Raw genomic sequence first — 24,622 nt, 5'->3', positions numbered from 1 at the left:
TTGATGTGCCAGCTCCAGGAGAGACCCCAGAAACTTGGTTCCAACCATCCACCTATATCCCATCAACTGGGACAGGTGCATTGTCCCATCGACCTCCCCTTCTGAAAATCAGCAAGAAACTCCATGGTCCTGGCGACATTGAGAACAGATGAACGAGATGGAAGGCCTCAGTGGGGCCAGCAGCATCTTTGTGGAGGATGGTCCATCAATGTTTCAGGTCGGGACCCTGTGTTTGAGAAGGTCCTGCATTATTTGTTTCCCATCCTGCACCCAATGTTGATTTTTTTTTAGGAAAAATATGTGTTCATAATAAATTATTTTACAAAAGAAAAACCATTCAAAGTCTCTTCCCACCCTTAGTTTTGTAACCATACATTTCCATCACTGGACATTGTTACATTCGATTCTTTTTACACCACAGTGGCTCCTTATTGTACTCCAGCCCTCAGTCTCAGATCTCAGTAATCTAGTCTGTGGTCCTTCCCCCACAGTGCCCTCACATTCAATACACCAAGCCTCACTGAGTGCATCCTGCAGCCAGGCATGTGTCATTCCCTCACCGACACCTCCGTCTGCTGAAAGACCAGCAGGCTTCGCACAGACCAAAATGAGTTGATGGTCTTCCAGCAGTTCTGGATGTCTGGCTGTGTGTGTCTCCAGAAACAGCTCGTGAATCTGAATCCTCTGTCACCCTGCTGCTGGTAATGGACTGTGACAAGGACCATTGCATCCACATACTCTTCGGGAATCTGCATTCTGCGGAGATAGGCGACTGTCTCCACCCCACCTCAGTCACCTGGGGGGGGGGGGGACACAACATGCACGGTGGGTGATGTTCTAGTTGTAGAGGAAGGATCTGACAGGGAGGGCTCCTCCCACATCCAGCCAGGCCATCGTGGTGCTTGTGAGCACTGGTTCTTCCAGATGATGTGGAAAACCACTCCACAGTATTGGAGTTTAGAAACAGTTATTATTTTAATTGAAGGAGTTTAGAAATGGTTATTATTTTAATTGCAGGAGTTTAGAAACAGTTATTATTTTAATGTTAGGAGTTCTGAAACAGTTATAGAAAGTAGAAAGAAAAAGCAAGAAAAAGGCTAAAATGTTCTTTGTATAAAATGGAGCATGAAAAACAGCAGAACAGAGTAAACAAGATAACAGAGGAATTTAAGAAATATGCACGTACACACACAAAGAGCTTGTTTAATAGGGGGTGGGGAAAGGAGGTGTGAGTACAGGATAGGAGAAAGTCGGAGTCAGTCAAGAGTCAGGTGAATAGGGAAAAGTGCCAAACCAATCCAAGAAGGATAAATGTAAGAAAAATGTAAGGGGAGGTGAACTGAAAAATGTATAAAAACAAAGAGGCTTCCCGCCCTCGGTGTACTTTCCCGAGGTAGGGGGAGAGTACCCAACCTTGCAATGTTGTAAATGTAAATAAATGTTCTTTGTTCTCAACTTTTGTCTCGAGCATATTTTGTGAACGTGAAGGCACTTCTCACAACTTGGGGGATCGTCCGGGATCACACTCCCTCCACTGACTGGTGCTTGTCTGAAAGGGGGTTGGTGCACCCCAGCTGATTTAGCCAGACTCCTGGTCATCGAGTGTCCGGCCAGTGGACGTAGCGAGTGATATCCGAGAAGAGACGTTGAGAACAAAGGATGGGACAGCCGTGCGAGTGACGTGCTGGAAAGGCTCGACAGCTGGGTAAGACTGATTTATCCACCATGGGTGGGGGAGGGAGCAAAAAGAAAGGTCTGAGAATAGGACCGATTGATAGAATTCCCCCGGGAAGCCCATTGGGGAGGCAATTGATGAATTGGGGTGCGGGAAAGACCAGCGGGAAAGATAAAAAGAAAATGATCCAGTACTGTTGCCACGAGTGGCCTGAGAATTCAATTAAGGGGTCTTCAGTATTTTGGCCAAAATATAGTTCGGATGAGGATTGGGTATACCTGGCTTTATGAGCATAGACCCGAGGACTCCAAAAGTAGAGATTATGCTGCCTGCTGTTTGATTGTAGAATTTGACCAGATGGTGATGAATACAAGGGATCCGGCGAAATCTAAGGAACAGGAGCTCCTCTTCCTGAAAATTGGGACCCCTTGCAGGCATTACCTCCACCATATCCTGAGCCGGCTCCTCCCTTGCCCTCTCCTCCCCGCCCGCTTTATCCTCCCCATCCTATGTCTGCCACTCCAACCCCTCCGAGACTCATCAATGAAAATGAACGAGAAAGCACGATAAGGACTAGGTTACAAGCTAAGGGTCCTCCGCCGCCTCTTATCCCCCCAGGTATATAACCCAGACTGTACGGGATTATAAGAAGAGCAGTGTGAAAAACTTCACGAAGAGAAGGCTGGGGAATTTGCTTTGGGTCCCAGACATCATAAGGAAGATCCAGTTCCATCAGGAGCCTGGGGACCAGACCCTTCCCAGGCACAAATGTTGCCCCTTCGCGAGGTACCCTTGGGAGGTCCAGGGGGTGGAATAGGCTTTGTAAATGTCCCCTTGACTAGCACAGAAGTGAGAAATTTTAAACCGGAAATGAAGTCTTTAATTGAAGATCCTCAAGCCTGTGCGGAGCAATTAGATCAGTTTCTGGGACCTAACATTTACACCTGGGACGAGTTAGTGTCTATATTCAAAGCTTTATTTTCTTTAGATGAGAGAGGAATGATTAGACAAGCTGGAATTAGGGTGTGGGATCAGGAACACCAGGGAGGTCCAGGAGCAGTTGCTGGAGAGGACAAATTCCCTCTGGTCAATCCACACTGGGATAAGGGGACGGTAGATGGTCGCACCCGTATGGAAGAATACAGGGTGAACCTGATAAAGAGAGTGAGGGAGTCAGTACCAAAAGGACAGAATTTTAAGAAAGCATTCGAGTTTTCCCAGGGCCCAGAGGAAACCCCCTCGGCCTTTTTGACTAGACTGCGGGCAGCAATACAACAATATGGAGGATTGGATATAGAGTCACCAGTTGGGGAACAATTAGTTTTGACAGGATTTGTTACAAACTCAGCCCCAGATATACGAAAGAAACTTCAAAAGACTGAAAATTGGCATGAACAGGGATTATCCCAGCTCCTACAAATAGCCCAAAGGGCATATGTCCAAAGGAGTGAGGATAAGCAGAAAGGAAAGGCGAAGATATTAATTCAGGCGGAAAAGGAAGTCGTAAATGGATAGCAGGGAAGTCAAAGACGCCGGACTAACGGTCCGGGCGGATGGATGGGAATGAGAGAAAGAGGAGGGCCAGAATTTGAAGGATGGGACGAACCCCAGGGTCCCCGACCACGAGCGGGGGCTCCAAAAGTGGTCACAACAAAGGATGGCAGACAGGGGCCAAGGTTTGTTACTATTGTAAAAGAGAGGGACACTTCAAGAGGGAATGCCCCCAGAGGGCCAGGGACACACGATCCTATGTCCTGATGGAGGAGGAAGATTAGGGGAGTCAGGGTTCTCTCGTAAAGAGTGCCGTGGGGCAGCATGGAGAACCATTGGTAAACTTAAGCATAGGACCCCACAAAGAAGATATGATTTTTATGGTAGACTCAGGAGCTGCTCGTTCTAGTATTTTAACCAAACCCAAGGGGACAGTTTTTAACAGGAGGGTGATTATTTCAGAGGTCGGGGGATCTAACTTTGAGGTTCCTGAATTAAGGGGCCTTAGGATACAAATGGGGAGAAAAGTAATAAGGGGAGACATTCTACTGGTTCCCCAGGCAGGAGTCTGCCTGCTGGAACAGGATTTGCAGGATTTATTGGGTATCGGGACCCGGCCTCAAGGAAAGGGAATTGGGGTCCAGTTCTACACATTGACACAAGAAGATCGCGAGTTGATTGACCCCAAGGTGTGGGCCGAGAAGGGAAATAGAGGGGGGTTGGATGTTCCCCCACTTCGGGTCACGCTAAAAGACCCCAATCAGATTGTCAGACAAAAGCAATATCCAATCCCAATGGAGGGAAGGAAGGGACTGCAACCTGTAATTGATCAATTATTATTGGATGGGTTACTTGAACCCTGTATGTCCCCCTTTAACACCCCAATACTGCCAGTACGAAAACCAGACGGTACTTATCGGCTGGTACAAGACCTACGAGAATTGAATAAGATGATTTTGGCCCGATACCCCGTTGTGCCTAATCCTTATACAATTATGGGAAAAATAGATCCAAATAGTAAATGGTTTAGTGTGATAGACCTGAAAGATGCCTTTTGGGCTTGCCCTCTGGATGAGGGTAATAGGGACATGTTTGCCTTTGAATGGGAAAACCCGTATACTGGACGAAAGAACCAGTATCGCTGGACAGTTCTCCCGCAAGGCTCTACAGAGTCCCCTGATCTGTTTGGCCAGGTATTAGAACAAGTGTTGGAAGAAGCTCCAAAAAGATCAGACTGTCAACTAATACAATATGTAGATGATTTATTAATCACAGGAAAAGAACAGGAGGCTGTCAAACAATATACAGTGGATATATTAAACTTTCTGGGAGAAAAGGGGCTGAGAGTAAGTGAGGTGAAATTGCAATTTGTGCAGCCAGAGGTAAAATACCTGGGCCATCTAATTAGTCAGGGGTGTCGGCGAATAAGCCCGGAGAGAATACGTGGCATCTTGCAGGTCCCACCTCCCAAGGATGCCTGAGAGCTCAGGAAGTTCCTTGGTCTGGTGGGATATTGCCGAATTTGGATAGAAAATTATTCTAGTTTGGTAAAATTTTTGTATGATAAGTTAGCTGGCCTAGATAATTCTCTTGTTGTCTGGACAGAGGAAGAAATGGAGGGATTTAAGAGGATAAAGAGTTGTCTCATCAAGGCTCCAGTGTTGGCATTACCTGATTTGAATAAACCATTTGACTTATTTACTAATGTAAAGGATGGGGCAGCTACGGGTGTATTGACCCAGGACCGAATAGGGCTCCGGCAACCAGTGGCGTTTTTGTCCAAAGTATTGGACCCAGTTTGCCGCGGATGGCCGGAGTGTGTCCAGGCTATTGCTGCCACCGCTGTCCTGGTAGAAGAGGGTTGAAAGATTACCTTTGGCGCACCCATGACTGTCCATACCCTGCACACCGTCCAAACTATTCTGTTACAGCGTGCGGGGAGGTGGTTGACTGATTCGAGAATTCTAAAATATGAGGCAATTTTGATGGACCAAGATGACCTGATGTTGGTTATTAATCGGGACCAGAACCCAGCTGCATTCTTAGTATCTCCGTCAAGTGAGATGGCCTATGATCAGCTAGAACATGAGTGCTTGGAAATAATAGATTTGCAGACTAAGATCCGGAGTGATCTAGGGGATGAGCCTCTATGTGAGGGAGAGAGATGGTTTATAGATGGTTCTTCTCGTTGTACAGAAGGAACCCGTTACAGTGGATATGGCATAGTGGATGGAAAAGATGGTTCTGTTATCGAAGCTGGTCGGCTCAGACATGCGAATTATATGCATGTCGAGCCTTCCAGGGACTACAGGGGAAAGTAGGAACAATTTACACAGATTCTAAATATGCTTTTGGAGTTGTACATACCTTTGGAAAAATTTGGAAAGAACGGGGGTTAATTACAGGAAAGGGCCAAAAATTAGTCCATTGAAATTTAATAATCAAATGTTTGGATGCTTTAATGCTGCCTAAGGAGGTGGCCATGGTCCATGTCCGGGGACATCAGGTAGGGGAAAGCCCCAAAGACCGAGGTAACAGAGTCACGTGATGGAGTAGTGGCCGGACGGTGAACTCCAGCCCTCTCCAGAAAAGTCGGGAAAAACAAGAGAAAATACAAAGGCACAGAAATACAAGTTAAAGAAAAGTGAGTATAAAGGTGGAAAGAAGATGGAGACAAAAGGAGAAAAATCAAAATCAACGGAAAGAAGAGAGGAAGAGAAGACAACGGAGGAAAAAGGTGAAGGCCTTACCTGTCCGAAGAGGCCCGCTGCGGAGAGAGAAACCCGCTCCCTCAGGTCGGTAAATAATGTACTACAAAAATGGCTCGCTGAGCCGAGTAAAAGTGCGCAACCGCGCATGAAAAAAAACACACCGACGGGAGGGGGGACCAGCTGGGGAGTCGATCTCCACAGCCGGCAACGACAGCTGCAGAACACCTGCAGCAAGAAGAGACCACAGAAGACAATGGAAACAAGAAAGAAGAGGAGGAAAGGGCATCAAAGAAACAACAGATGGCCAACCCAGAGGAAGAAGAAGAGGAAGAATACAGTGAAATAGATAAAGGGAAAGGCAAGGTAAAGGATATACTTGCTCTTGTTAGAGGATACATGGAGTCATTTAAAGAATGGCAAACACAGGAATTCAATGATTTAAGAAGAAGAATAAACAACACAGAAAAGAAAATAAATAAAATGGATATGACCTTAACAGAAATGGGGAAAAAAATGGACAAGATGGAAGAACGGGCAATAGCAGCAGAAATGGAGGTAGAAGACTTAAAAAAGAAATTGGAGGAATCTAATAAAAAAACTAAAGAGACACAAGAATTACTAGCCCAAAAAATAGATATAATGGAAAATTATAACAGAAGAAATAACATAAAGATAGTGGGCCTTAAGGAAGATGAAGAAGGCAAGAATATGAGGGAGTTTATAAAAGAATGGATCCCTAAGGCCCTAGGATGTCCAGAACTACAGCAAGAAATGGAAATAGAAAGGGCACATAGAGCATTGGCCCCTAAACCACAACCACAACAAAAACCAAGATCTATTGTAGTAAAATTCCTAAGATATACTACAAGAGAAAAGGTACTGGAGAAGACAATGGAAAAAGTAAGAGAGGGCAACAAACCACTGGAGTATAAATGGCAAAAAATCTTCATTTATCCAGATATAAGCTTTGAACTCCTAAAGAAGAGAAAAGAGTTCAATACAGCAAAAGCGATTTTATGGAAGAAAGGATATAAATTTACACTGAAGCATCCTGCGGTATTGAAAATATTTATTCCAGGACAACAAAACAGACTGTTCCCGGATCCAGAAGAAGCACGAAAATTTGCAGAACAATTACAAAAATAGACTGAGGGATGAAGACGGGTAATGAGAGCAAAAATGATCACGATTGATATGTATGTGGGTAAAGACAAAAATAGACTGAGGGATGAAGACGGGTAATGAGGGTAAAAATGACCACGATTGATATGTATGCGGGTAAAGAGGTATAAGAGTGAATAGAGACAATGGGCATACGTGAAAGTATCTGTAATTAGAGGAAAACATAGATAGTATAGACAAGAATTAATAAGGGAAGGTAATGGAATAGAGAGAATAAGGAGGGAATTAAAAGAGTAACCTTTGTGACATATAAAAAGTGAAATCTTTTCTGGGGGGGGCTGGGTGGGGGAAAAGAGCGGTCACTGCAAAATCAGTTGACGCTTGCGAGTGGATTCGCAAATCCAAATGGAGAGGCGAGATGTGGTTGTCCGACAAGGGATAAAGGACAACTCAGGAGGGGAAGGGGAGATTGGGGATAAAGAAGATAGAAATAGGAGAATAAGGAAAATGTTGGATGTTGTAGGAATGTTGTCTGGTAAAGAGTTGAAAATAAGAAAACAGAAATGGAAAAGGAGGAAAGGTAATGATGGAAAAACGGAAAGAGAAGATAAACAAAATATAAAATGGCTACGCTGAACTATATGACTCTAAATATTAATGGAATACATAACCAAATTAAAAGGAAGAAACTACTAAATTTACTGAAAAAGGAAAAAATAGATATAGCATTTGTCCAAGAAACACACTTAACTGAATTGGAGCACAAGAAATTAAAGAGAGATTGGGTAGGACATGTAACAGCAGCATCGTATAATTCAAAAGCAAGAGGAGTGGCTATATTAATTAGCAAAAATGTGCCATTTAAAATAGAAGAGGAAATAATAGATCCAGCAGGGAGATATGTTATGATAAAATGTCAGATATATTCAGAGCCTTGGAATCTACTTAATATATATTCACCTAACGAAGAAGATCAAAAGTTTATGCAAGATATCTTTTTGAAGGTAGCTAATACGCAAGATAACATACTAATAGGAGGGGATTTCAATCTGAATTTGGATCCAAATATGGATAAAACGGGGAAAAAAATTAACAGGAAGAACAAAGTAACCAAATTTATAATTAAATCAATGCAAGAAATGAAACTTGTGGACATATGGAGGAAACAAAACCCAAAAGAAAAGGAATACTCATACTACTCGACTAGACATAAAACATACTCAAGGATAGACCTATTCCTGTTATCAGCCCACATTCAAGGGAGAGTTAGGAAAACGGAATATAAAGCTAGACTATTATCGGACCACTCACCCCTGTTATTGGCAATAGAGCTAGAGGACATCCCTCCAAGAATGTATAGATGGAGATTAAACCCCATGCTACTTAAAAGACAGGATTTTAGAGAATTTATTGAAAAACAATTAAAAATGTACTTTGAAGTAAATACGGAATCAGTGGAAGATAAGTTTATACTATGGGACGCAATGAAAGCATTCATTAGAGGACAAATAATAAGTTATGCAACCAAGATGAAGAAGGACTATAATCAGGAAACAGAGCAGTTGGAAAGGGAAATAATAAACATAGAAAAAAAATTAGCAAAAAAGGAAGATACAACCAAAAGAAGAGAATTGGCGGATAAAAAAATAAAATATGAAACATTACAAACATATAAGGTGGAGAAGAATATAATGAAGACAAAACAGAAATATTATGAACTAGGTGAAAAAACACACAAAATCTTAGCATGGCAGCTTAAGACAGAGCAAACTAAGAAAATGGTATTGGCAACAAGGAAAAAAGACAAACAAATTACATATAATCCAAAAGAAATTAAGGAAAACTTCAGAGAATTCTATGAACAATTATACCGAACTGAAAACGAAGGGAAAGAAGGGAAAATAGATGAATTTTTGACTAAAATTGAACTACCAAAACTACAAATAGAGGAACAAAATAAATTAACAGAACCATTTGGAACAGTAGAAATACAAGAGATAATAAAAAATTTACCAAATAATAAGACACCAGGAGAGGATGGACTCCCAATAGAATTCTACAAAACATTTAAAGATCTAATAATGCCGCCCCTCCTGGATGTAATCAACCAGATTGATGAGACACAAAACTTACCAGATTCATGTAAAACAGCAATAATTACAGTGATACTAAAACAAGGGAAAGATCCACTCTCACCAGCGTCATATAGACCAATATCTCTGCTAAACACAGATTATAAGATAATAGCTAAACTATTAGCAAACAGATTAGCAGAACAGGTACCGAAAATGGTAAATTTAGACCAAACTGGATTTATCAAAAAAAGACGCACAACAGACAATATTTGTAAATTTATTAACTTAATTCATGCAGTAGAAGGAAATAAAGCACCGGCAGTAGCAGTTGCTTTAGACGCAGAGAAGGCCTTCGACAGAGTAGAATGGAATTACTTGTTCAAAGTATTGCAAAAATTCAGTTTACCGGAGAAGTATATTAATTGGATTAAAGCATTATATGAGGGACCGTTAGCAAAAGTGACAGTAAATGGACATGTATCAAAGCAATTTAACTTAAGCAGGTCAACGCGACAGGGATGCCCACTATCACCATTATTGTTTGCGCTAGCTATAGAACCACTAGCAGAATCGATAAGAATAGATAATAATATAAAAGGAATAAAAATAAAAGACAGGGAATATAAAATCAGTCTATTTGCGGATGATGTGATAGTGTACTTAACAGAACCAGAACTATCAATAAAAGAACTATATAAGAAATTGAAGGAATATGGAGAAGTGTCGGGATACAAGATAAACGTAAATAAAAGTGAAGCAATGCCTATGAATAACGCGGATTTCTCAAAATTTAAGGAGGAATCCCCATTCAGATGGCAAATGCAGGCAATAAGATACCTAGGTGTGCAAATAAACAAAAATCTAGGCCAATTATATAAACTCAATTACAATCCACTAATGAAAAAAATTACAGGACGATTTAGAGCATTGGAAAGAGCTACCACTAACACTGATAGGAAGGATAAACTGTATTAAAATGAACATTTTTCCAAGGATACTATACTTATTTCAGGCATTGCCAATACAACTGACAGAAAAATTCTTCAAAGAGTTAAAGAAAATAATAAGGAGATTTTTATGGAGAGGGGGGAAACCGAGGATAGCACTAGATAAATTAACAGAATGGTATAAACAAGGAGGCTTACAATTGCCAAACTTCAAAAATTATTATAGAGCCGCACAATTAAGGTACCTATCAGATTTTTATCAAACAAGGGAAAAACCAGACTGGACGAGACTAGAATTAGATAAAATAGGGGAAAAGATACCTGAACACATATTATATAAATGGGACGAAAAATTGGTACAACATAGAACTTCTCCAGTATTACACCATCTCCTCAATATATGGAAGAAGATTCATGTAGAAAGAAATAAAATAAATTATCAAATACCAAAACTAATATTGACGCAAAATAAGCTACTCCCTTTTACAATAGACAACCTTTCCTTTAGAAAATGGGGAAAAAAAAGGGATTAAAAGAATAGAAAATTGTTTTTCAGGAAGTAGATTCTTATCCTTTGAACAAATGAGAGATAAGTACAATATAACTGGAGATACAGCGCTGGCATATTACCAACTGAGATCCTACTTGAAAGATAAATTAGGAAGCAATTTGAGTTTACCAGAGGGAAGTAACCTTGAATATGTGATTACAGATACAATGTTAATCAAAAGATTTATAACAAATATGTATATCAAACTGCAAGAAAAGGAGAATGAGGAAACAAATGGTAAAACTAAACAAAAATGGGAACAAGATTTAAATATAAAGATAAAAAAGGAAACATGGGAGAAATTATGTTCTGGAACGATGAGAAATACAATAAATACGAGGCTGCGTATGATACAATATAATTGGTTACACAGACTATACATTACACCGCAAAAGTTAAATAAATGGGACCCAACAGTATCTGATAGATGTTTTCGATGTAAAAAAGAAAGGGGAACAACAATTCATGCAATCTGGACATGTGAGAGAGTAGAAAAATTTTGGGATGATCTCAATCAGATATTAAATAAAATAACAGAAAACAATATACCAAAGAATCCAGAGATCTTTCTCCTAAGTAACATAAAAAATAAAGAATTTGGAATTGACTTGGAAGATGCACAAAAAAGATTTGCCAAGATAGCCCTAGCCGTAGCAAAAAAATGTATTATGTCAACCTGGAAATTGGAAGATAATTTGAAAATACAACAATTGTATATAGAAATGAATAAATGTATTCCATTAGAAAAAATAACATATAGTTTAAGAAATTATATTGAAATATTCGAACAAGTATGGGAGCCTTACATTAAATACAATAGCGAAAACCTACCGGGAACAAACATTACCTAAGTTGATGTGGAAGGAGAAGAAAAGAAAAGAATGGACTCAGTAGAATTTCTGGTGTATTTTTGTTGAATGACAACATTGTCTGACTGAATTAATGCAACCTAGATTGTATACCTAAAATGGATGAGAGGGGGTGGGGTGGGGGGGGTGGCTTGGGAGGAGGGGGGGGGGGGAGAAAAAGTCACTGTAAATGTGTGGAAAAGAAAAAGTGTATATCATGGCTATTGTGATTTATGGTGTGAAAAATAAAAAATTAAAAAAAAAAAAAGACCGAGGTAACAGACAGGCAGATGAGGTCGCAAAGGAGGCATCCATGGGAGTAAATTTCAGCTCACCCGCCTGTGTGCTGAGACAGGTCTCTCCTGGTTTAAATGTTTACCCCTGGCTTTGATTCGTATTCGTACCGCTCCCCGTCGTGATATTGCCGTTTCCCCGTATGAAATGATGTTCAGCCTTCCTTATCTGGGCCCCCATACAGACCTCCCAATACCGGAGGCAAATGACCAATTTATATCTAAGTATCTGCAGGAACTTTCCACCACGTTGGCTGATCTGAGAAGAAGGGGGATTCTAGCACAGACGCCGCCTTTGGAATTCCCCATACATACCATTCAACCCGGTGGCTGGGTATTGATAAAGAGTTGGAAAGATGTTAAGTTGTCGCCAACCTGGGATGGTCCTTTTTGTCCTTCTAGTTACAGATACTGCTGTACGAACGCGTGAAAAAGGGTGGACTCATGTCCAGAGGGTGAAACGTTATCACCAGCCCCTCGAGAATATCTCCACTGACCTAGAAGGCTCATATTGGCAGTCAGAGCGACATCCTAGCGACCTCAAGCTCACCCTGCGACGAAAAATTTGATTTGTGTATAATAATAATGTCCTTGTTTATATTTTTCTTTATTTTCCCCATTGCTTTCGCCTCCAATCCGTCTTGCTCCCAATGTGTTAAGTCCTTTTGGAAGAGGGGCAGCACTTTGGACTTCGGGTAATGATGTTGAGTTTAGGGAGATTAAGTATTTTGAGAAGTGGACGGGGACGAAGGAGGGATGTGTAGTCCCAAGAAAGAACGACAATTGTTCTTTTGCCTCCGAGACATATTCCATTTTTCTAAGTCTAGGAGAGGGTTCTCCCCTAGGTAAGTCAAGAAATAGATTCTTGCTGTCCTGCCACCCCCCCCCCCCCCCCCGGGACCCTTCTGTGCCTCCAAATTAGGCAAACCGGGAGACCCTCTAGTGAAGGAAGTGATTTCACTGCGGGCAGGTTCTGAGTATAGTGGTACCAACATGATCACCGTTTTGCCACATGAGTCTCAAAAGAACTTATACGAGAGGGCAAGAATACAAGCCAATAGGCATAGACTTGGAGATAACCTATGGGTCGATTTACATCAACTTACTGTCCAGGAGCTTGGTGTTTGTAACTGTTGGATTTGTAGCGGCCCAACCCAGGATGGAACTTGGCCATAGAGAGGTGAGCCATTAGATGATTGTACACTTCTTGCCTCCAATCTTTCCACTAGCACTTCTGGTCGATCCCGTGAGTCTTGGAAGTTGTAAAATCATCCACAAGGCTTTGAGTGCTTGGTAAAAGAACACGGCAGGTACCCAAAGGGCGATTTGGCTTGCTGGCGCTGGAATAATATCACTAGTTGTAATTGGGTTCCAACCCCGCCTACCGGCTTCCTGTCCCTTTCTAATCAATCAGATGTTCCCTGTGTACCCTCGGTTCCCATTAATGACACATCTGACCTTGCCGACGTTGAGTTTTGGAATTGCACTGGTTTCAACCCTTATCAGGCCATTCCTACGCTGACATCCTTCTGGGAAGATTCTAGTCCTTCCGGCTATGCACCCGACGGCTTATATTGAATTTGTGGGAATATGGCTTATACATACCTTGAACCCGACTGGAGTGGGACTTGTTGTATTGGTATGATTCAACCACATTTCCATCTTCTTCCTCTAGATTCCGATGAACATATTTCCACTTGATTACATTCCCCCATACAACGCCATTCGGCTGAGATCAGCAAATGGGGGGATGACTGGCCCCCTGAACGCATAATTTCATACTATGTACCGGCTACGTGGGCACAGGATGGTTCATGGGGGTACCGAACTCCAATTTACATGCTTAATTGTCTAATCCGTTTGCAGGCTGACCTAAAAGTAATTACTAACCAGACACCTCGTGCCTTAGATCTGTTGGCAGAGGAACAACCGTTTATCAGAACCGCCTGGCCCTGGACTATTTATTGGCTGCAGAAGGTGGTGTGTGTGGCAAGCTGAATCTCTCCAATTGCTGCCTTACAATTGATAATAATGGACAAGCTGTTAAAGATATCTCTTCAGCTCTATGGAAACTCTCCCATGTGCCTGTGCAAACATGGCACCCCGCCATTGGCTCAGGGTTGTCTAAATGGTTGAGTGGCTCCTGGTCATAGATACATTCAGCACTTATCTTTTCTGCCTTTATACTTCTTGCATCCTTCCTTGCCTCCAGTGTTTGGTTAGACGAGCCATTCGACGAATCAGTCCCATTATGGTTCTGCAACAACAGGATTATGCTGAAGCAGCAGAGAAGCTTCTGAAACGATGGGAAAAAGAAACCTCTATTATTTAGACAGGTTTGAAAGCGTAGCTCTTTTTAAGGGGTGGATTGTAGGAGTTTAGAAACAGTTATTATTTTAATATTAGGAGTTCTGAAACAGTTATAGAAGGTAGAAAGAAAAAGCAAGAAAAAGGCTAAAATGTTCTTTGTATAAAATGGCGCATGAAAAACAGCAGAACAGAGTAAACAAGATAACAGAGGAATTTAAGAAATATGCATGTACACACACAAAGCTTGTTTAAAAGGGGGTGGGGAAAGGAGGTGTGAGTACAGGATAGGAGAAAGTCGGAATCAGTCAAGAGTCAGGCGAATAGGGAAAAGTGCCAAACCAATCCAAGAAGGATAAATGTAAGGGGAGGTGAACTGAAAAATGTATAAAAACAAAGAGGCTTCCCGCCCTCGGTGGACTATCCCGAGGTAGGGGGAGAGTACCCAACCTTGCAATGTTGTAAATGTAAATAAATGTCCTTTGTTCTCAACTTTTGTCTCTAGCATATTTTGTGAATGTGAAGGCACTTCTCACAGTATCCATGGAGTCCTCATGTGTCAGTGTCTGGAGGACCCTGTCTTTGAGGAAGGAGGACAGTCCAGAATCCTGTTACAAGGTCATTCTGCCTCATCCACAGCAAAAGGAATCTTCTCTGACAATAAATTGGAACTGATGGGAATGTCGGACATGACATGAAGGTGCAAAGGGCTTTTTTTATCCATGAATTATTGTGGGGGGGGGGGGGGAACGTTGCCCTTGTCCTGCACTTGCAGACTCCTGGTTGACAACAGCAGGGAGGTCCGCACCCCCTGCCCGGAACGACTGCAGAGCCTCTCCTGGCCGCTGGGTGCGCTGCTGCATCACGGACGGGTGGACTTCCCCGGATTGCGCGCCCCGCCCCCTCCCCCTCCCCCCCCTCTCCCTCCACCTCCCCCCCCCTCTCCCTCCCCCTCCCCCCCCTCCCCCTCCCCCTCCCTCCCCCTCCCCCCCACCCCCACGGACCGCATCTGAGTTCCCGCAGACAGTGGGTCGGCTTCTGCTCTGTAAGTTGGCGCCTCGTTCGGCTTCCGTAGCCGGGTGATTTTGGCCGCTGCTCCAGACCCCGCTCGGCCTCGGCCTCCCACCCGTCCCCTGCTTGGTGAGGGCCTTCGACCTGGTCCACAGCTCTCTCAACCACACACCGGGATTAATCCCGGACCACGGCCTCGCCGCTCCCTGCGGAGTCCGGGAGTACCTCGGGAGGACTGTGAGCGCTCACACACCCGAATTAATCCCGGACCACGGCCTCGCCGCTGCCTGCGGGGTCCGGGAGTACCTCGGGAGTTCTGTGAGCGCTCACACACCCAAACGAATCCCGGACCACGGCCTCGCCGCTCCCTGCTGAGTCCGGGAGTACCTCGGGAGGTCTGTGAGCGCTCACACACCCGAATTAATCCCGGACCACGGCCTCGCCGCTGCCTGCGGGGTCCGGGAGTACCTCGGGAGGACTGTGAGCGCTCACACACCCGAATTAATCCCGCACCACGGCCTCGCCGCTCCCTGCGGAGTCCGGGAGTACCTCGGGAGGTCTGTGAGCGCTCACACTCCCGAATTAATTCCGCACCACGGCCTCGCCGCTCCCTGCGGAGTCCGGGAGTACCTCGGGAGGTCTGTGAGCGCTCACACACCATAACGAATCCCGGACCACGGCCTCGCCGCTGCCTGCGGGGTCCGGGAGTACCTCGGGAGGTCTGTGAGCGCTCACACACCCGAATTAATCCCGCACCACGGCCTCGCCGCTGCCTGCTGAGTCCGGGAGTTCCTCGGGAGGTCTGTGAGCGTTCACACACCCGAACGAATCCCGGACCATGGCACTCAAGGAGGTATGAAGAGTGGGGAAAGGAGGTTGAGAACCACTGAGCTGACCCTTCCCTACCTCACACCCATCACCCTCTAGTTTCCTTCCACCCGTATGCTTGTTTAAGAATCTTTGAATGTTACAATTGCACCAGCCTCCATCACCACCAGGCACCCACCCCTCTCTATGTAGAAAGAAACATCTCCTCTCAACTTTCCTCCGCTCACCTTCAACTGGTGTCTTCTGGGCCATACTATTGTTATCCCAGGAAAAAGGGGCCGGCTGTCCACCCTATCTAAGCCCCTCACACTCGTAAATTCCTCTATAAAGTTGGCTCTCCTTCATCACGCCAAAGAGAAGAGCCCTGGCTCTGTCAACCTTCATGTTCTGTAACACAAAGGTGCTAGAGAAACTCAAAAGGTCACACAGCGTCAAGAAGAAGTAAACGGCCAACTAACATTTCTGGCCTGAGCTCTCCATGAAAGTAATGAGCAAAAAGTAGACAGGTGCCTCAATTACATTCAGAGTCAGATTTATTGTCAGAGTAAAAATATGCCATCACACACAACCCTGAGATTCTTTTTTCCTGCAGGCCGAGCAGAATCATTGGGCAGTCCATAAAATACTAGATGTACGTGTGTAAACAAACTGCAAGACAGAGAAAAAAATAGCAATAAAGTACAAAGGTGAGAGTCCTTAAATGAGTCATTGATTGACTTTCTCATTGAAAAGTCTGATGGTAGAGGGTTAGCAGCTGTTCCTGAACTTGGTGGTGTGAGTCTTGTGGCACCTGCACCTCTTTCCCGATGGCAGCAGCGAGAACAGGGTGGACTGGGTGGTGTGTGAATCTGAAGGCAGTGTTCTATGTAGATCTCTGCAATGTTGGAAGAGGTTTGCCTGTGATTTCCTAGACTGTGTTCACTGCCTTTTGCAGGGGTTTACACTCAGGGGTATTGGTGTCCTCAGACCATCCAATGATGCAGCCGGTCAGCATACTTTTCACAACACCTCTGTAGAAATTTGCCAGGGTTTCTTTTTTTTTTCAATTTTTTATTTTTCACACCATAAATCACATTAACCATGGTACACACTTTTTACTTTTCACACATATACAGTGCCATTTTCTCCCCCCCCCTCCCTCCTCCCATCCCACCCTCCCTACCTCCCTCCTCCCATCCCACCCTCCCTACCTCCCCCCTCCCGTCCATTTAAGGTATACATTCTAGGATACATTAAACCAGTCAGACAATGTTGTCATTCAATAAAAATACACCAGAAATTCTACTGAGTCCATTCTTTTCATTTCCTTTTCCTTCCGTTAACTTAGGTAATGACTGTCCCCGGTAGGTTTTCGCTATTGTATTTAATGTAAGGCTCCCAAATTTGTTCAAATATTTCAATATTATTTCTTAAACTATATGTTATTTTTTCCAATGGAATACATTTATTCATTTCTATATACCATTGTTGTATTTTCAAATTATCTTCCAATTTCCAGGTTGACATAATACATTTTTTTGCTACGGCTAGAGCTATCTTAACAAATCTTTTTTGTGCATCCTCCAAATCAATTCCAAATTCTTTGTTTTTTATGTTACTTAGGAGGAAGATCTCTGGATTCTTTGGTATATTGTTTTCTATTATTTTATTTAATATCTGATTTAGATCTTCCCAAAATTTTTTTACTTTCTCACATGTCCAGATTGCATGAATTGTTGTTCCCATTTCTTTTTTACATCGAAAACATCTATCAGATACTGTTGGGTCCCATTTATTTAACTTTTGCGGTGTAATGTATAGCCTGTGTATCCAGTTATATTGTATCATACGTAACCTCGTATTTATTGTATTTCTCATCGTTCCGGAGCATAACTTCTCCCATGTTTCCTTTTTTATCTTTATATTTAAATCTTGTTCCCATTTTTGTTTAGTTTTACCATTTGTTTCCTCATTCTCCTTTTCTTGCAGTTTAATATACATATTTGTTATAAATCTTTTGATTATCATTGTATCTGTAATCACATATTCAAGGTTACTTGCCTCTGGCAAACTCAAACTGCTTCCTAATTTATCCTTCAAGTAGGATCTCAATTGGTAATATGCCAGCGCTGTATCTTGAGTTATATTGTACTTATCTTTCATTTGTTCAAAGGATAAGAATCTATTTCCTGAAAAACAATTTTCTATTCTTTTGATCCCTTTTTTTTCCCCATTCTCTAAAGGAAAGGTTATCTATTGTAAAATGGAGTAACTTGTTTTGCATCAATATTAGTTTTGGTAATTGATAATTTGTTTTATTTCTTTCTACATGAATCTTCTTCCAAATATTGAGGAGATGATGTAATACTGGAGAACTTCTATGTTGTACCAATTTTTCATCCCATTTATATAATATGTGTTCAGATATCTTTTCCCCTATTTAATCTAATTCTAATCTGGTCCAATCTGGCTTTTCCCTTGTTTGATAAAAATCTGATAGGTATCTTAATTGTGCGGCTCTATAATAATTTTTAAAGTTTGGCAGTTGTAAGCCTCCTTGTTTATACCATTCTGTTAATTTATCTAGTGCTATCCTCGGTTTCCCCCCTCTCCATAAAAATTTCCTTATTATTTTCTTTAACTCCTTGAAGAATTTCTTTGTCAGTTGTATTGGCAATGCCTGAAATAGGTATAATATCCTTGGAAAAATGTTCATTTTAATACAGTTTATCCTTCCTATTAGTGTTAATGGTAAATCTTTCCAATGCTCTAAATCGTCCTGTAATTTTTTCATTAGTGGATAATAATTGAGTTTATATAGTTGGCCGAGATTTTTGTTTATTTGTACACCTAGGTGTCTTATTGCTTGCATTTGCCATCTAAATGGTGATTCCTTCTTAAAGTTTGAGAAATCCACATTATTCATAGGCATTGCTTCACTTTTATTTACGTTTATCTTGTAACCCGACACTTCTCCATATTCCTTCAATTTCTTATATAATTCTTTTATTGATAGTTCTGGTTCTGTTAAGTACACTATAACATCATCTGCAAATAAACTGATTTTATATTCCTTGTCTTTTATTTTTATTCCTTTTATATTATTATCTGTTCTTATCAATTCTGCTAGTGGTTCTATAGCTATCGCAAACAATAAAGGTGATAGTGGGCATCCCTGTCGTGTTGACCTGCTTAAGTTAAATTGTTTTGATACATGTCCATTTACTGTCACTTTCGCTAATGGTCCCTTATATAATGCTTTAATCCAATTAATATACTTCTCCGGTAAACTGAATTTTTGCAATACTTTGAACAAATAATTCCATTCTACTCTGTCAAAGGCCTTCTCTGCGTCTAAAGCAACTGCTACTTTTGGTGCTTTATTCCCTTCTACTGCATGAATTAAGTTAATAAATTTACAAATATTGTCTGTTGTGCGTCTATTTTTGATAAATCCAGTTTGGTCTAGATTTACCATTTTCGGTACATACTCTGCTAATCTGTTTGCTAATAATTTAGCTATTATCTTATAATCTGTGTTAAGTAAAGATATTGGTCTATATGACGCTGGTGTGAGTGGATCTTTCCCTTGCTTTAGTATTACTGTAATTATTGCTGTTTTACATGAATCTGGTAAGCTTTGCGTTTTATCAATCTGGTTGATTACTTCCAGGAGGGGCGGAATTAATAAGTCTTTAAATGTTTTGTAGAATTCTATTGGGAATCCATCCTCTCCTGGTGTCTTATTATTTGGTAATTTTTTTTATTATCTCTTGTATTTCTACTATTCCAAATGGCTCTGTTAATTTATTTTGTTCCTCTATTTGTAGTTTTGGTAGTTCAATTTTAGTTAGAAATTCATCTATTTTCCCTTCTTTCCCTTTGTTTTCAGTTCGGTATAATTGTTCATAGAATTCTCTAAAGTTTTCCTTAATTTCTTTTGGATTATATGTAATTTGTTTGTCTTTTTTCCTTGATGCCAATACCATTTTCTTAGCTTGTTCTGTCTTAAGCTGCCATGCTAGGATTTTGTGCGTTTTTTCCCCTAGTTTATAATATTTCTGTTTTGTCTTCATTATATTCTTCTCCACCTTATATGTTTGTAGTGTTTCATATTTTATTTTTTTATCCACCAATTTCTTCTTTTAGTTGTATCTTCCTTCATTGCTAATTCTTTTTCTATATTTACTATTTCCCTTTCCAACTGCTCTGTTTCCTGATCATCTTGGTTACATAACTTATTATTTGCCCTCTAATGAACGCTTTCATTGCATCCCATAGTATAAACTTATCTTTCATTGATTCCGTATTTATTTCAAAATACATTTTAATTTGTCTTTCAATTAATTCTCTAAAATCCTGTCTTTTAAGTAGCATGGAGTTTAATCTCCATCTATACATTCTTGGAGGGATGTCCTCTAACTCTATTGTCAATATCAAGGGTGAATGGTCCGATAATATTCTAGCTTTATATTCTGTTTTTCTTACTCTATCTTGCATACGAGCTGATAACAAAAATAGGTCTATTCTTGAGTATGTTTTATGTCTAGCCGAGTAATATGAATATTCCTTTTCCTTTGGGTGTTGTTTCCTCCATATATCCAAAAGTTGCATTTCTTCCATCAATTTAATTATAAATTTGGTTACTTTGTTCTTTCTGTTAATTTTTTTCCCAGTTTTGTCCATATTTGAATCCAGATTCAGGTTGAAGTTCCCTCCCTTGCGTATCTGCTACCTTCAAAAAGATATCTTGCATAAACTTTTGATCTTCTTCGTTATGTGAATATACATTGAGTAGATTCCAAAACTCCGAATATATCTGACATTTTATCATTACATATCTCCCTGCTGGATCTATTATTTCCTCCTATTTTAAATGGCACATTTTTACTAATTAATATAGCTACTCCTCTTGCTTTTGAATTATACGATGCTGCTGTTACGTGTCCTACCCAATCTCTCTTTAATTTCTTGTGCTCCAATTCAGTTAAATGTGTTTCTTGCCCAAATGCTATATCAATTTTTTCTTTTTTTCAGTAAATTTAGCAGTTTCTTCCTTTTAATTTGGTTATGTATTCCATTAATATTTAAAGTCATATAGTTCAACGTAGCCATTTTATACTTTGTTTATCTTCCCTTTACGTTTTTCCATCATTACCTTTCCTTCTTATCCATTTCTGTTTTCTTGTTTTGAACCCTTTATAAGACAAAATTCCTAAAACATCAAACATTTTCCTTATTCTCCTATTTAAAACTTCTTTAGCCCCAATCACCCCTTCCCCTCCTGAGTTGTCCTTTATCCCTTGTCGGACAACCACATCTCCCCTCTCCATTTGGATTTGCGAATTCACTCACAAGCGTCAGCTGATTTTGCAGTGACCGCAACTCCTCCCCACCCAGCCCCCCCCCAGAAAAGATTTCACTTTTCATATGTAACAAAGTTCACTCTTTTAGTTCCCTCCTTATTCCCTCTATTCCATTTCCTTCCCTTATTAATTCTTGACTATACTATCTATATTTTCCTCTAAATACGGATACATTCATGTATGCACATTATACATATACACACATATACCTCTTTACCCACATACATATAAATCATGGTCATTTTTACTCTTATTACATATCTTCATCTCTGGTTGTTTTGTAGTTGTTCTGCAAATTTCCTTGCTTCCTCTGGATCCGAGAATGGTTTTTTTTTTCTTCCCATAAGCTCGTTTTCAATGTATTGAACTCCTTTCTCTTCTTCAGGAGTTCAAAACTTGTGTCTTTTTAGTTCTCAGTCTTTTGTACTCTCGTTACACGTCTTCGTCCCTCAGTCTATTTTGTAATTGTTCTGCAAATTTTCGTGCTTCCTCTGGATCCGAGAATAGTCTGTTTTGTTGTCCTGGAATAAATATTTTCAATACCGCTGGATGCTTTAGTATAAATTTATACCCTTTCTTCCATAAAATCGCCTTTGCTGTATTGAACTCCTTTCTCTTCTTCATGAGTTCAAAACTTATATCTGGATAAATGAAGATTTTTTGCCCTTTGTACTCCAGTGGCTTGTTGCCCTCTCTTACTTTTTCCATTGTCTTCTCCAGTACCTTTTCTCTTGTAGTATATCTTAGGAATTTTACTAAAATAGATCTTGGCCTTTGTTGTGGTTGTGGTTTAAAGACCAATGCTCTATGTGCCCTTTCTATTTCCATATCTTGCTGTAGTTCTGGACATCCTAGGATCCTAGGGATCCAATCTTTTATAAACTCTCTCATATTCTTGCCTTCTTCATCTTCCTTAAGGCCCACTATCTTTATGTTATTTCTTCTGTTATAATTTTCCATTATATCTATTTTCTGAGCTAACAGTTCTTGTGTCTCTATAACTTTTTTATTAGATTCCTCTAATTTCTTTTTTAAGTTCTCTACCTCCATTTCTACTGCTGCTTCCCGCTCTTCCATCTTGTCCATTTTCTTTCCCATTTCTGTTAAGGTCATATCTATTTTATTCATTTTCTCTTCTGTATTGTTTATTCTTCTTCTTAAATCATTAAATTCTTGCGCTTGCCATTCTTTAAATGACTCCATGTATTCTTTAATAAGAGAAAGTATATCCTTTATCTTGCCTTTCCCTTCTTCTTCTATTTCACTGTACTCTTCCTCTTCCTCTTCTTCTTCCTCTGGGTTGGCCATCTGTTGTTTCTTTGTTGCCCTTTTCTTCTCTTCTTTCTTGTTTTCGTTGTCTTCTATGTTCTCCTCTTGCTGCAGGTGTTCTGCAGCTGTCATTGCCGGCTGTGGAGATCGACTCCCCAGCTGGTCACCCCTCCCGTCGGTGTGTTTTTTTGCATGCGCGGTTGCGCACTTTTACTCGGCTCAGCGAGCCATTTTTGTAGTCCACTTTCTACATACCTGAGGGAGCGGGTTTCTCTCTCCACCGCGGGCCTCTTCGAGCAGGTAAGGCCTTCTTCTTCTTCCGTTGTCTTCTCTTCCTCTCTTACCATTGATTTTGATTTTTCTTTTTTCGTCGCCATCTTCTTTCCACCTTTATACTCACTTTTCTTTAATTTTTATTTTTGTGCCTTTGTATTTTCCTTTGTTTTTCCCGACTTTTCTGGAGAGGGCTGGAGTTCATTGTCCGGCCACTACTCCATCACGTGACTCCTTCAAATTTGCCAGGGTTTCTGATGTCATACCAAACCTCTGCAAGCTCCTGAGGATGTAGACGTTGGCGTGTTGGGCCAGGAAAGATCCTCCGAGATAGTGACTCCCAGGAATTTAAATTTGCTCACCCTCTCCACATCTGATCCCCCATTGATCACTGGATTGTACACCTCTGGTTTTCCCTTCCTGAAGCTAACAATCAGCTCCTTGGTTTAGGTGGCGTTGAGCGCAAGGTTGTTGTTGGTGCACCATTCAGCCAAGTTATAAAAGGTGGGGAGAGGAAGGGGCAGGGGAGGGGGACTCAGGATAGCAGGTAAGAGGGTATAGGTAGGAGAAAGAAGCTAAGAAGAAATACAGGAGGGGCCAGCTCTGTAAATGGAGAGGGAATGGGGTGGTAGGCTGGAGGAAAGGAGAGAGAGAGGGATAGGGAAAGAGAGGGGGAGCGAGCAAACTCGCCCAGTCAATGCCCAGATGGATTATGAAGTGTTTTTCCAACTTGCAGGTGGTCTCAATTTAGCAGTGCATGAGGCCAAGGTTATACACGTTGGTGTGGGAATGGTGTGTGGAATTAAGATGGTTGGCCACTGGGAGGCCTGTGTTATTACAGCGAAGGAGCTCAGCAAAGTCGTCTCCCACTCTGCACCCAGTCTCACCAATGTAGAGGAGACTGTGTCAGGAGCACCGGATGCAGTAAATGACCCCAGGAGATTCACAAATGAGATGTTGCTTCACTTGGAAGGGGCCCCAAATGGTGGTGAGGGAGGAGGTATGGGCCCAAGGATACTAATCCCTGTGGTCACAGGGGTAGGTCTTGAGGTGGGAAGAGTGGATGAGGGAATCATTGAGAGAGCGGTCCCCATGGAAAGCAGAGAGGGAGGGGAAAATGTGTCTAGTGATGGGATCATGTTGAAGGTGACAGAAATTGTGGAGGATAATACATTGAAGTGATGGAGGTCATACGAGGTATCACAGATGTGTTGATTGTCCTTAGTAGATGAAAATGACCATGGCTTCAAAATCAAATTGGAGATTGGTGGCTGTGGGTCCAGAAGTGATAGGGTGAGGCGAGTTCAGGCCCTGAAGGCTTGCCCACATGTGGGATACAAGTGGGTGGGTGCTGTTGTGGCAGTGGAGGCTGCTCGGGTCTTGGGCACAGCACGCTTTCGTTGCGCCTCGATGATGTGCCTGACTTCAGCTGCGCAGGCTCCTGTGGTGATCTTGCTGCACTAAGCTGGACGGTCGAGGGCAAGGGTCTCTTACGTGTTAATGTCGACACCCAGGCCTTTGAGGCAGTCTTTGTAATGTTTCTTCTGCCCCCCCCCCCCCCAACTAAACGCTTGCCCTGACATAGTTCTCCGTACAGCAGCTGCTTAGGCTGTCTGGCATTCTGACCACATGTCCAGCCCACCTGGCTTGGGCTTTCACAGATGTAGGGAGGGAGGGACTGGACTGGGGGGGGGGGGGTGGGGAATGGAGTTGGTGGGGCAGAGGCACGCAGAAACACTGGGTCTACTGGGATAATTGGGTTTGTGTATCTTGGTTTGTAGGCTAAACCGGGAGGTGCGGGGATGGGAAACTTATGTTGCAGTCCATGCAAGGGAGATGACCGGAAGTGATGTCATATATGTTGTGTGAGACAGTGA

At 41.8% G+C, this 24,622-nt stretch overlaps 1 protein-coding gene across 3 annotated transcripts in view; it reads left to right on the top strand.

Moving 5' to 3' along the window:
- The first annotated feature begins 14,469 nt into the window (after positions 1–14,469).
- The window catches only part of LOC138737241 (epoxide hydrolase 1-like), a 31,668-nt gene continuing 21,515 nt past the window's right edge, over positions 14,470–24,622 (top strand). Inside the window, exons 1-2 of one of the 3 annotated variants that reach the window (XM_069887960.1) lie at positions 14,470–14,719; positions 16,451–16,544. The gene's annotated coding sequence lies outside the window, so the exon portion shown is untranslated. Of the gene's footprint in view, positions 14,720–14,984; positions 15,065–16,450; positions 16,545–24,622 lie in introns of those variants that run through there. The other 2 variants (XM_069887959.1, XM_069887961.1) reach the window with 2 other exon arrangements.

The sequence above is a fragment of the Narcine bancroftii genome, chromosome 6 (assembly GCF_036971445.1).
Source record: "Narcine bancroftii isolate sNarBan1 chromosome 6, sNarBan1.hap1, whole genome shotgun sequence".
In the NCBI taxonomy this organism is placed as follows: domain Eukaryota; kingdom Metazoa; phylum Chordata; class Chondrichthyes; order Torpediniformes; family Narcinidae; genus Narcine; species Narcine bancroftii.
This window is presented reverse-complemented; position numbering and strand designations above follow the sequence as displayed.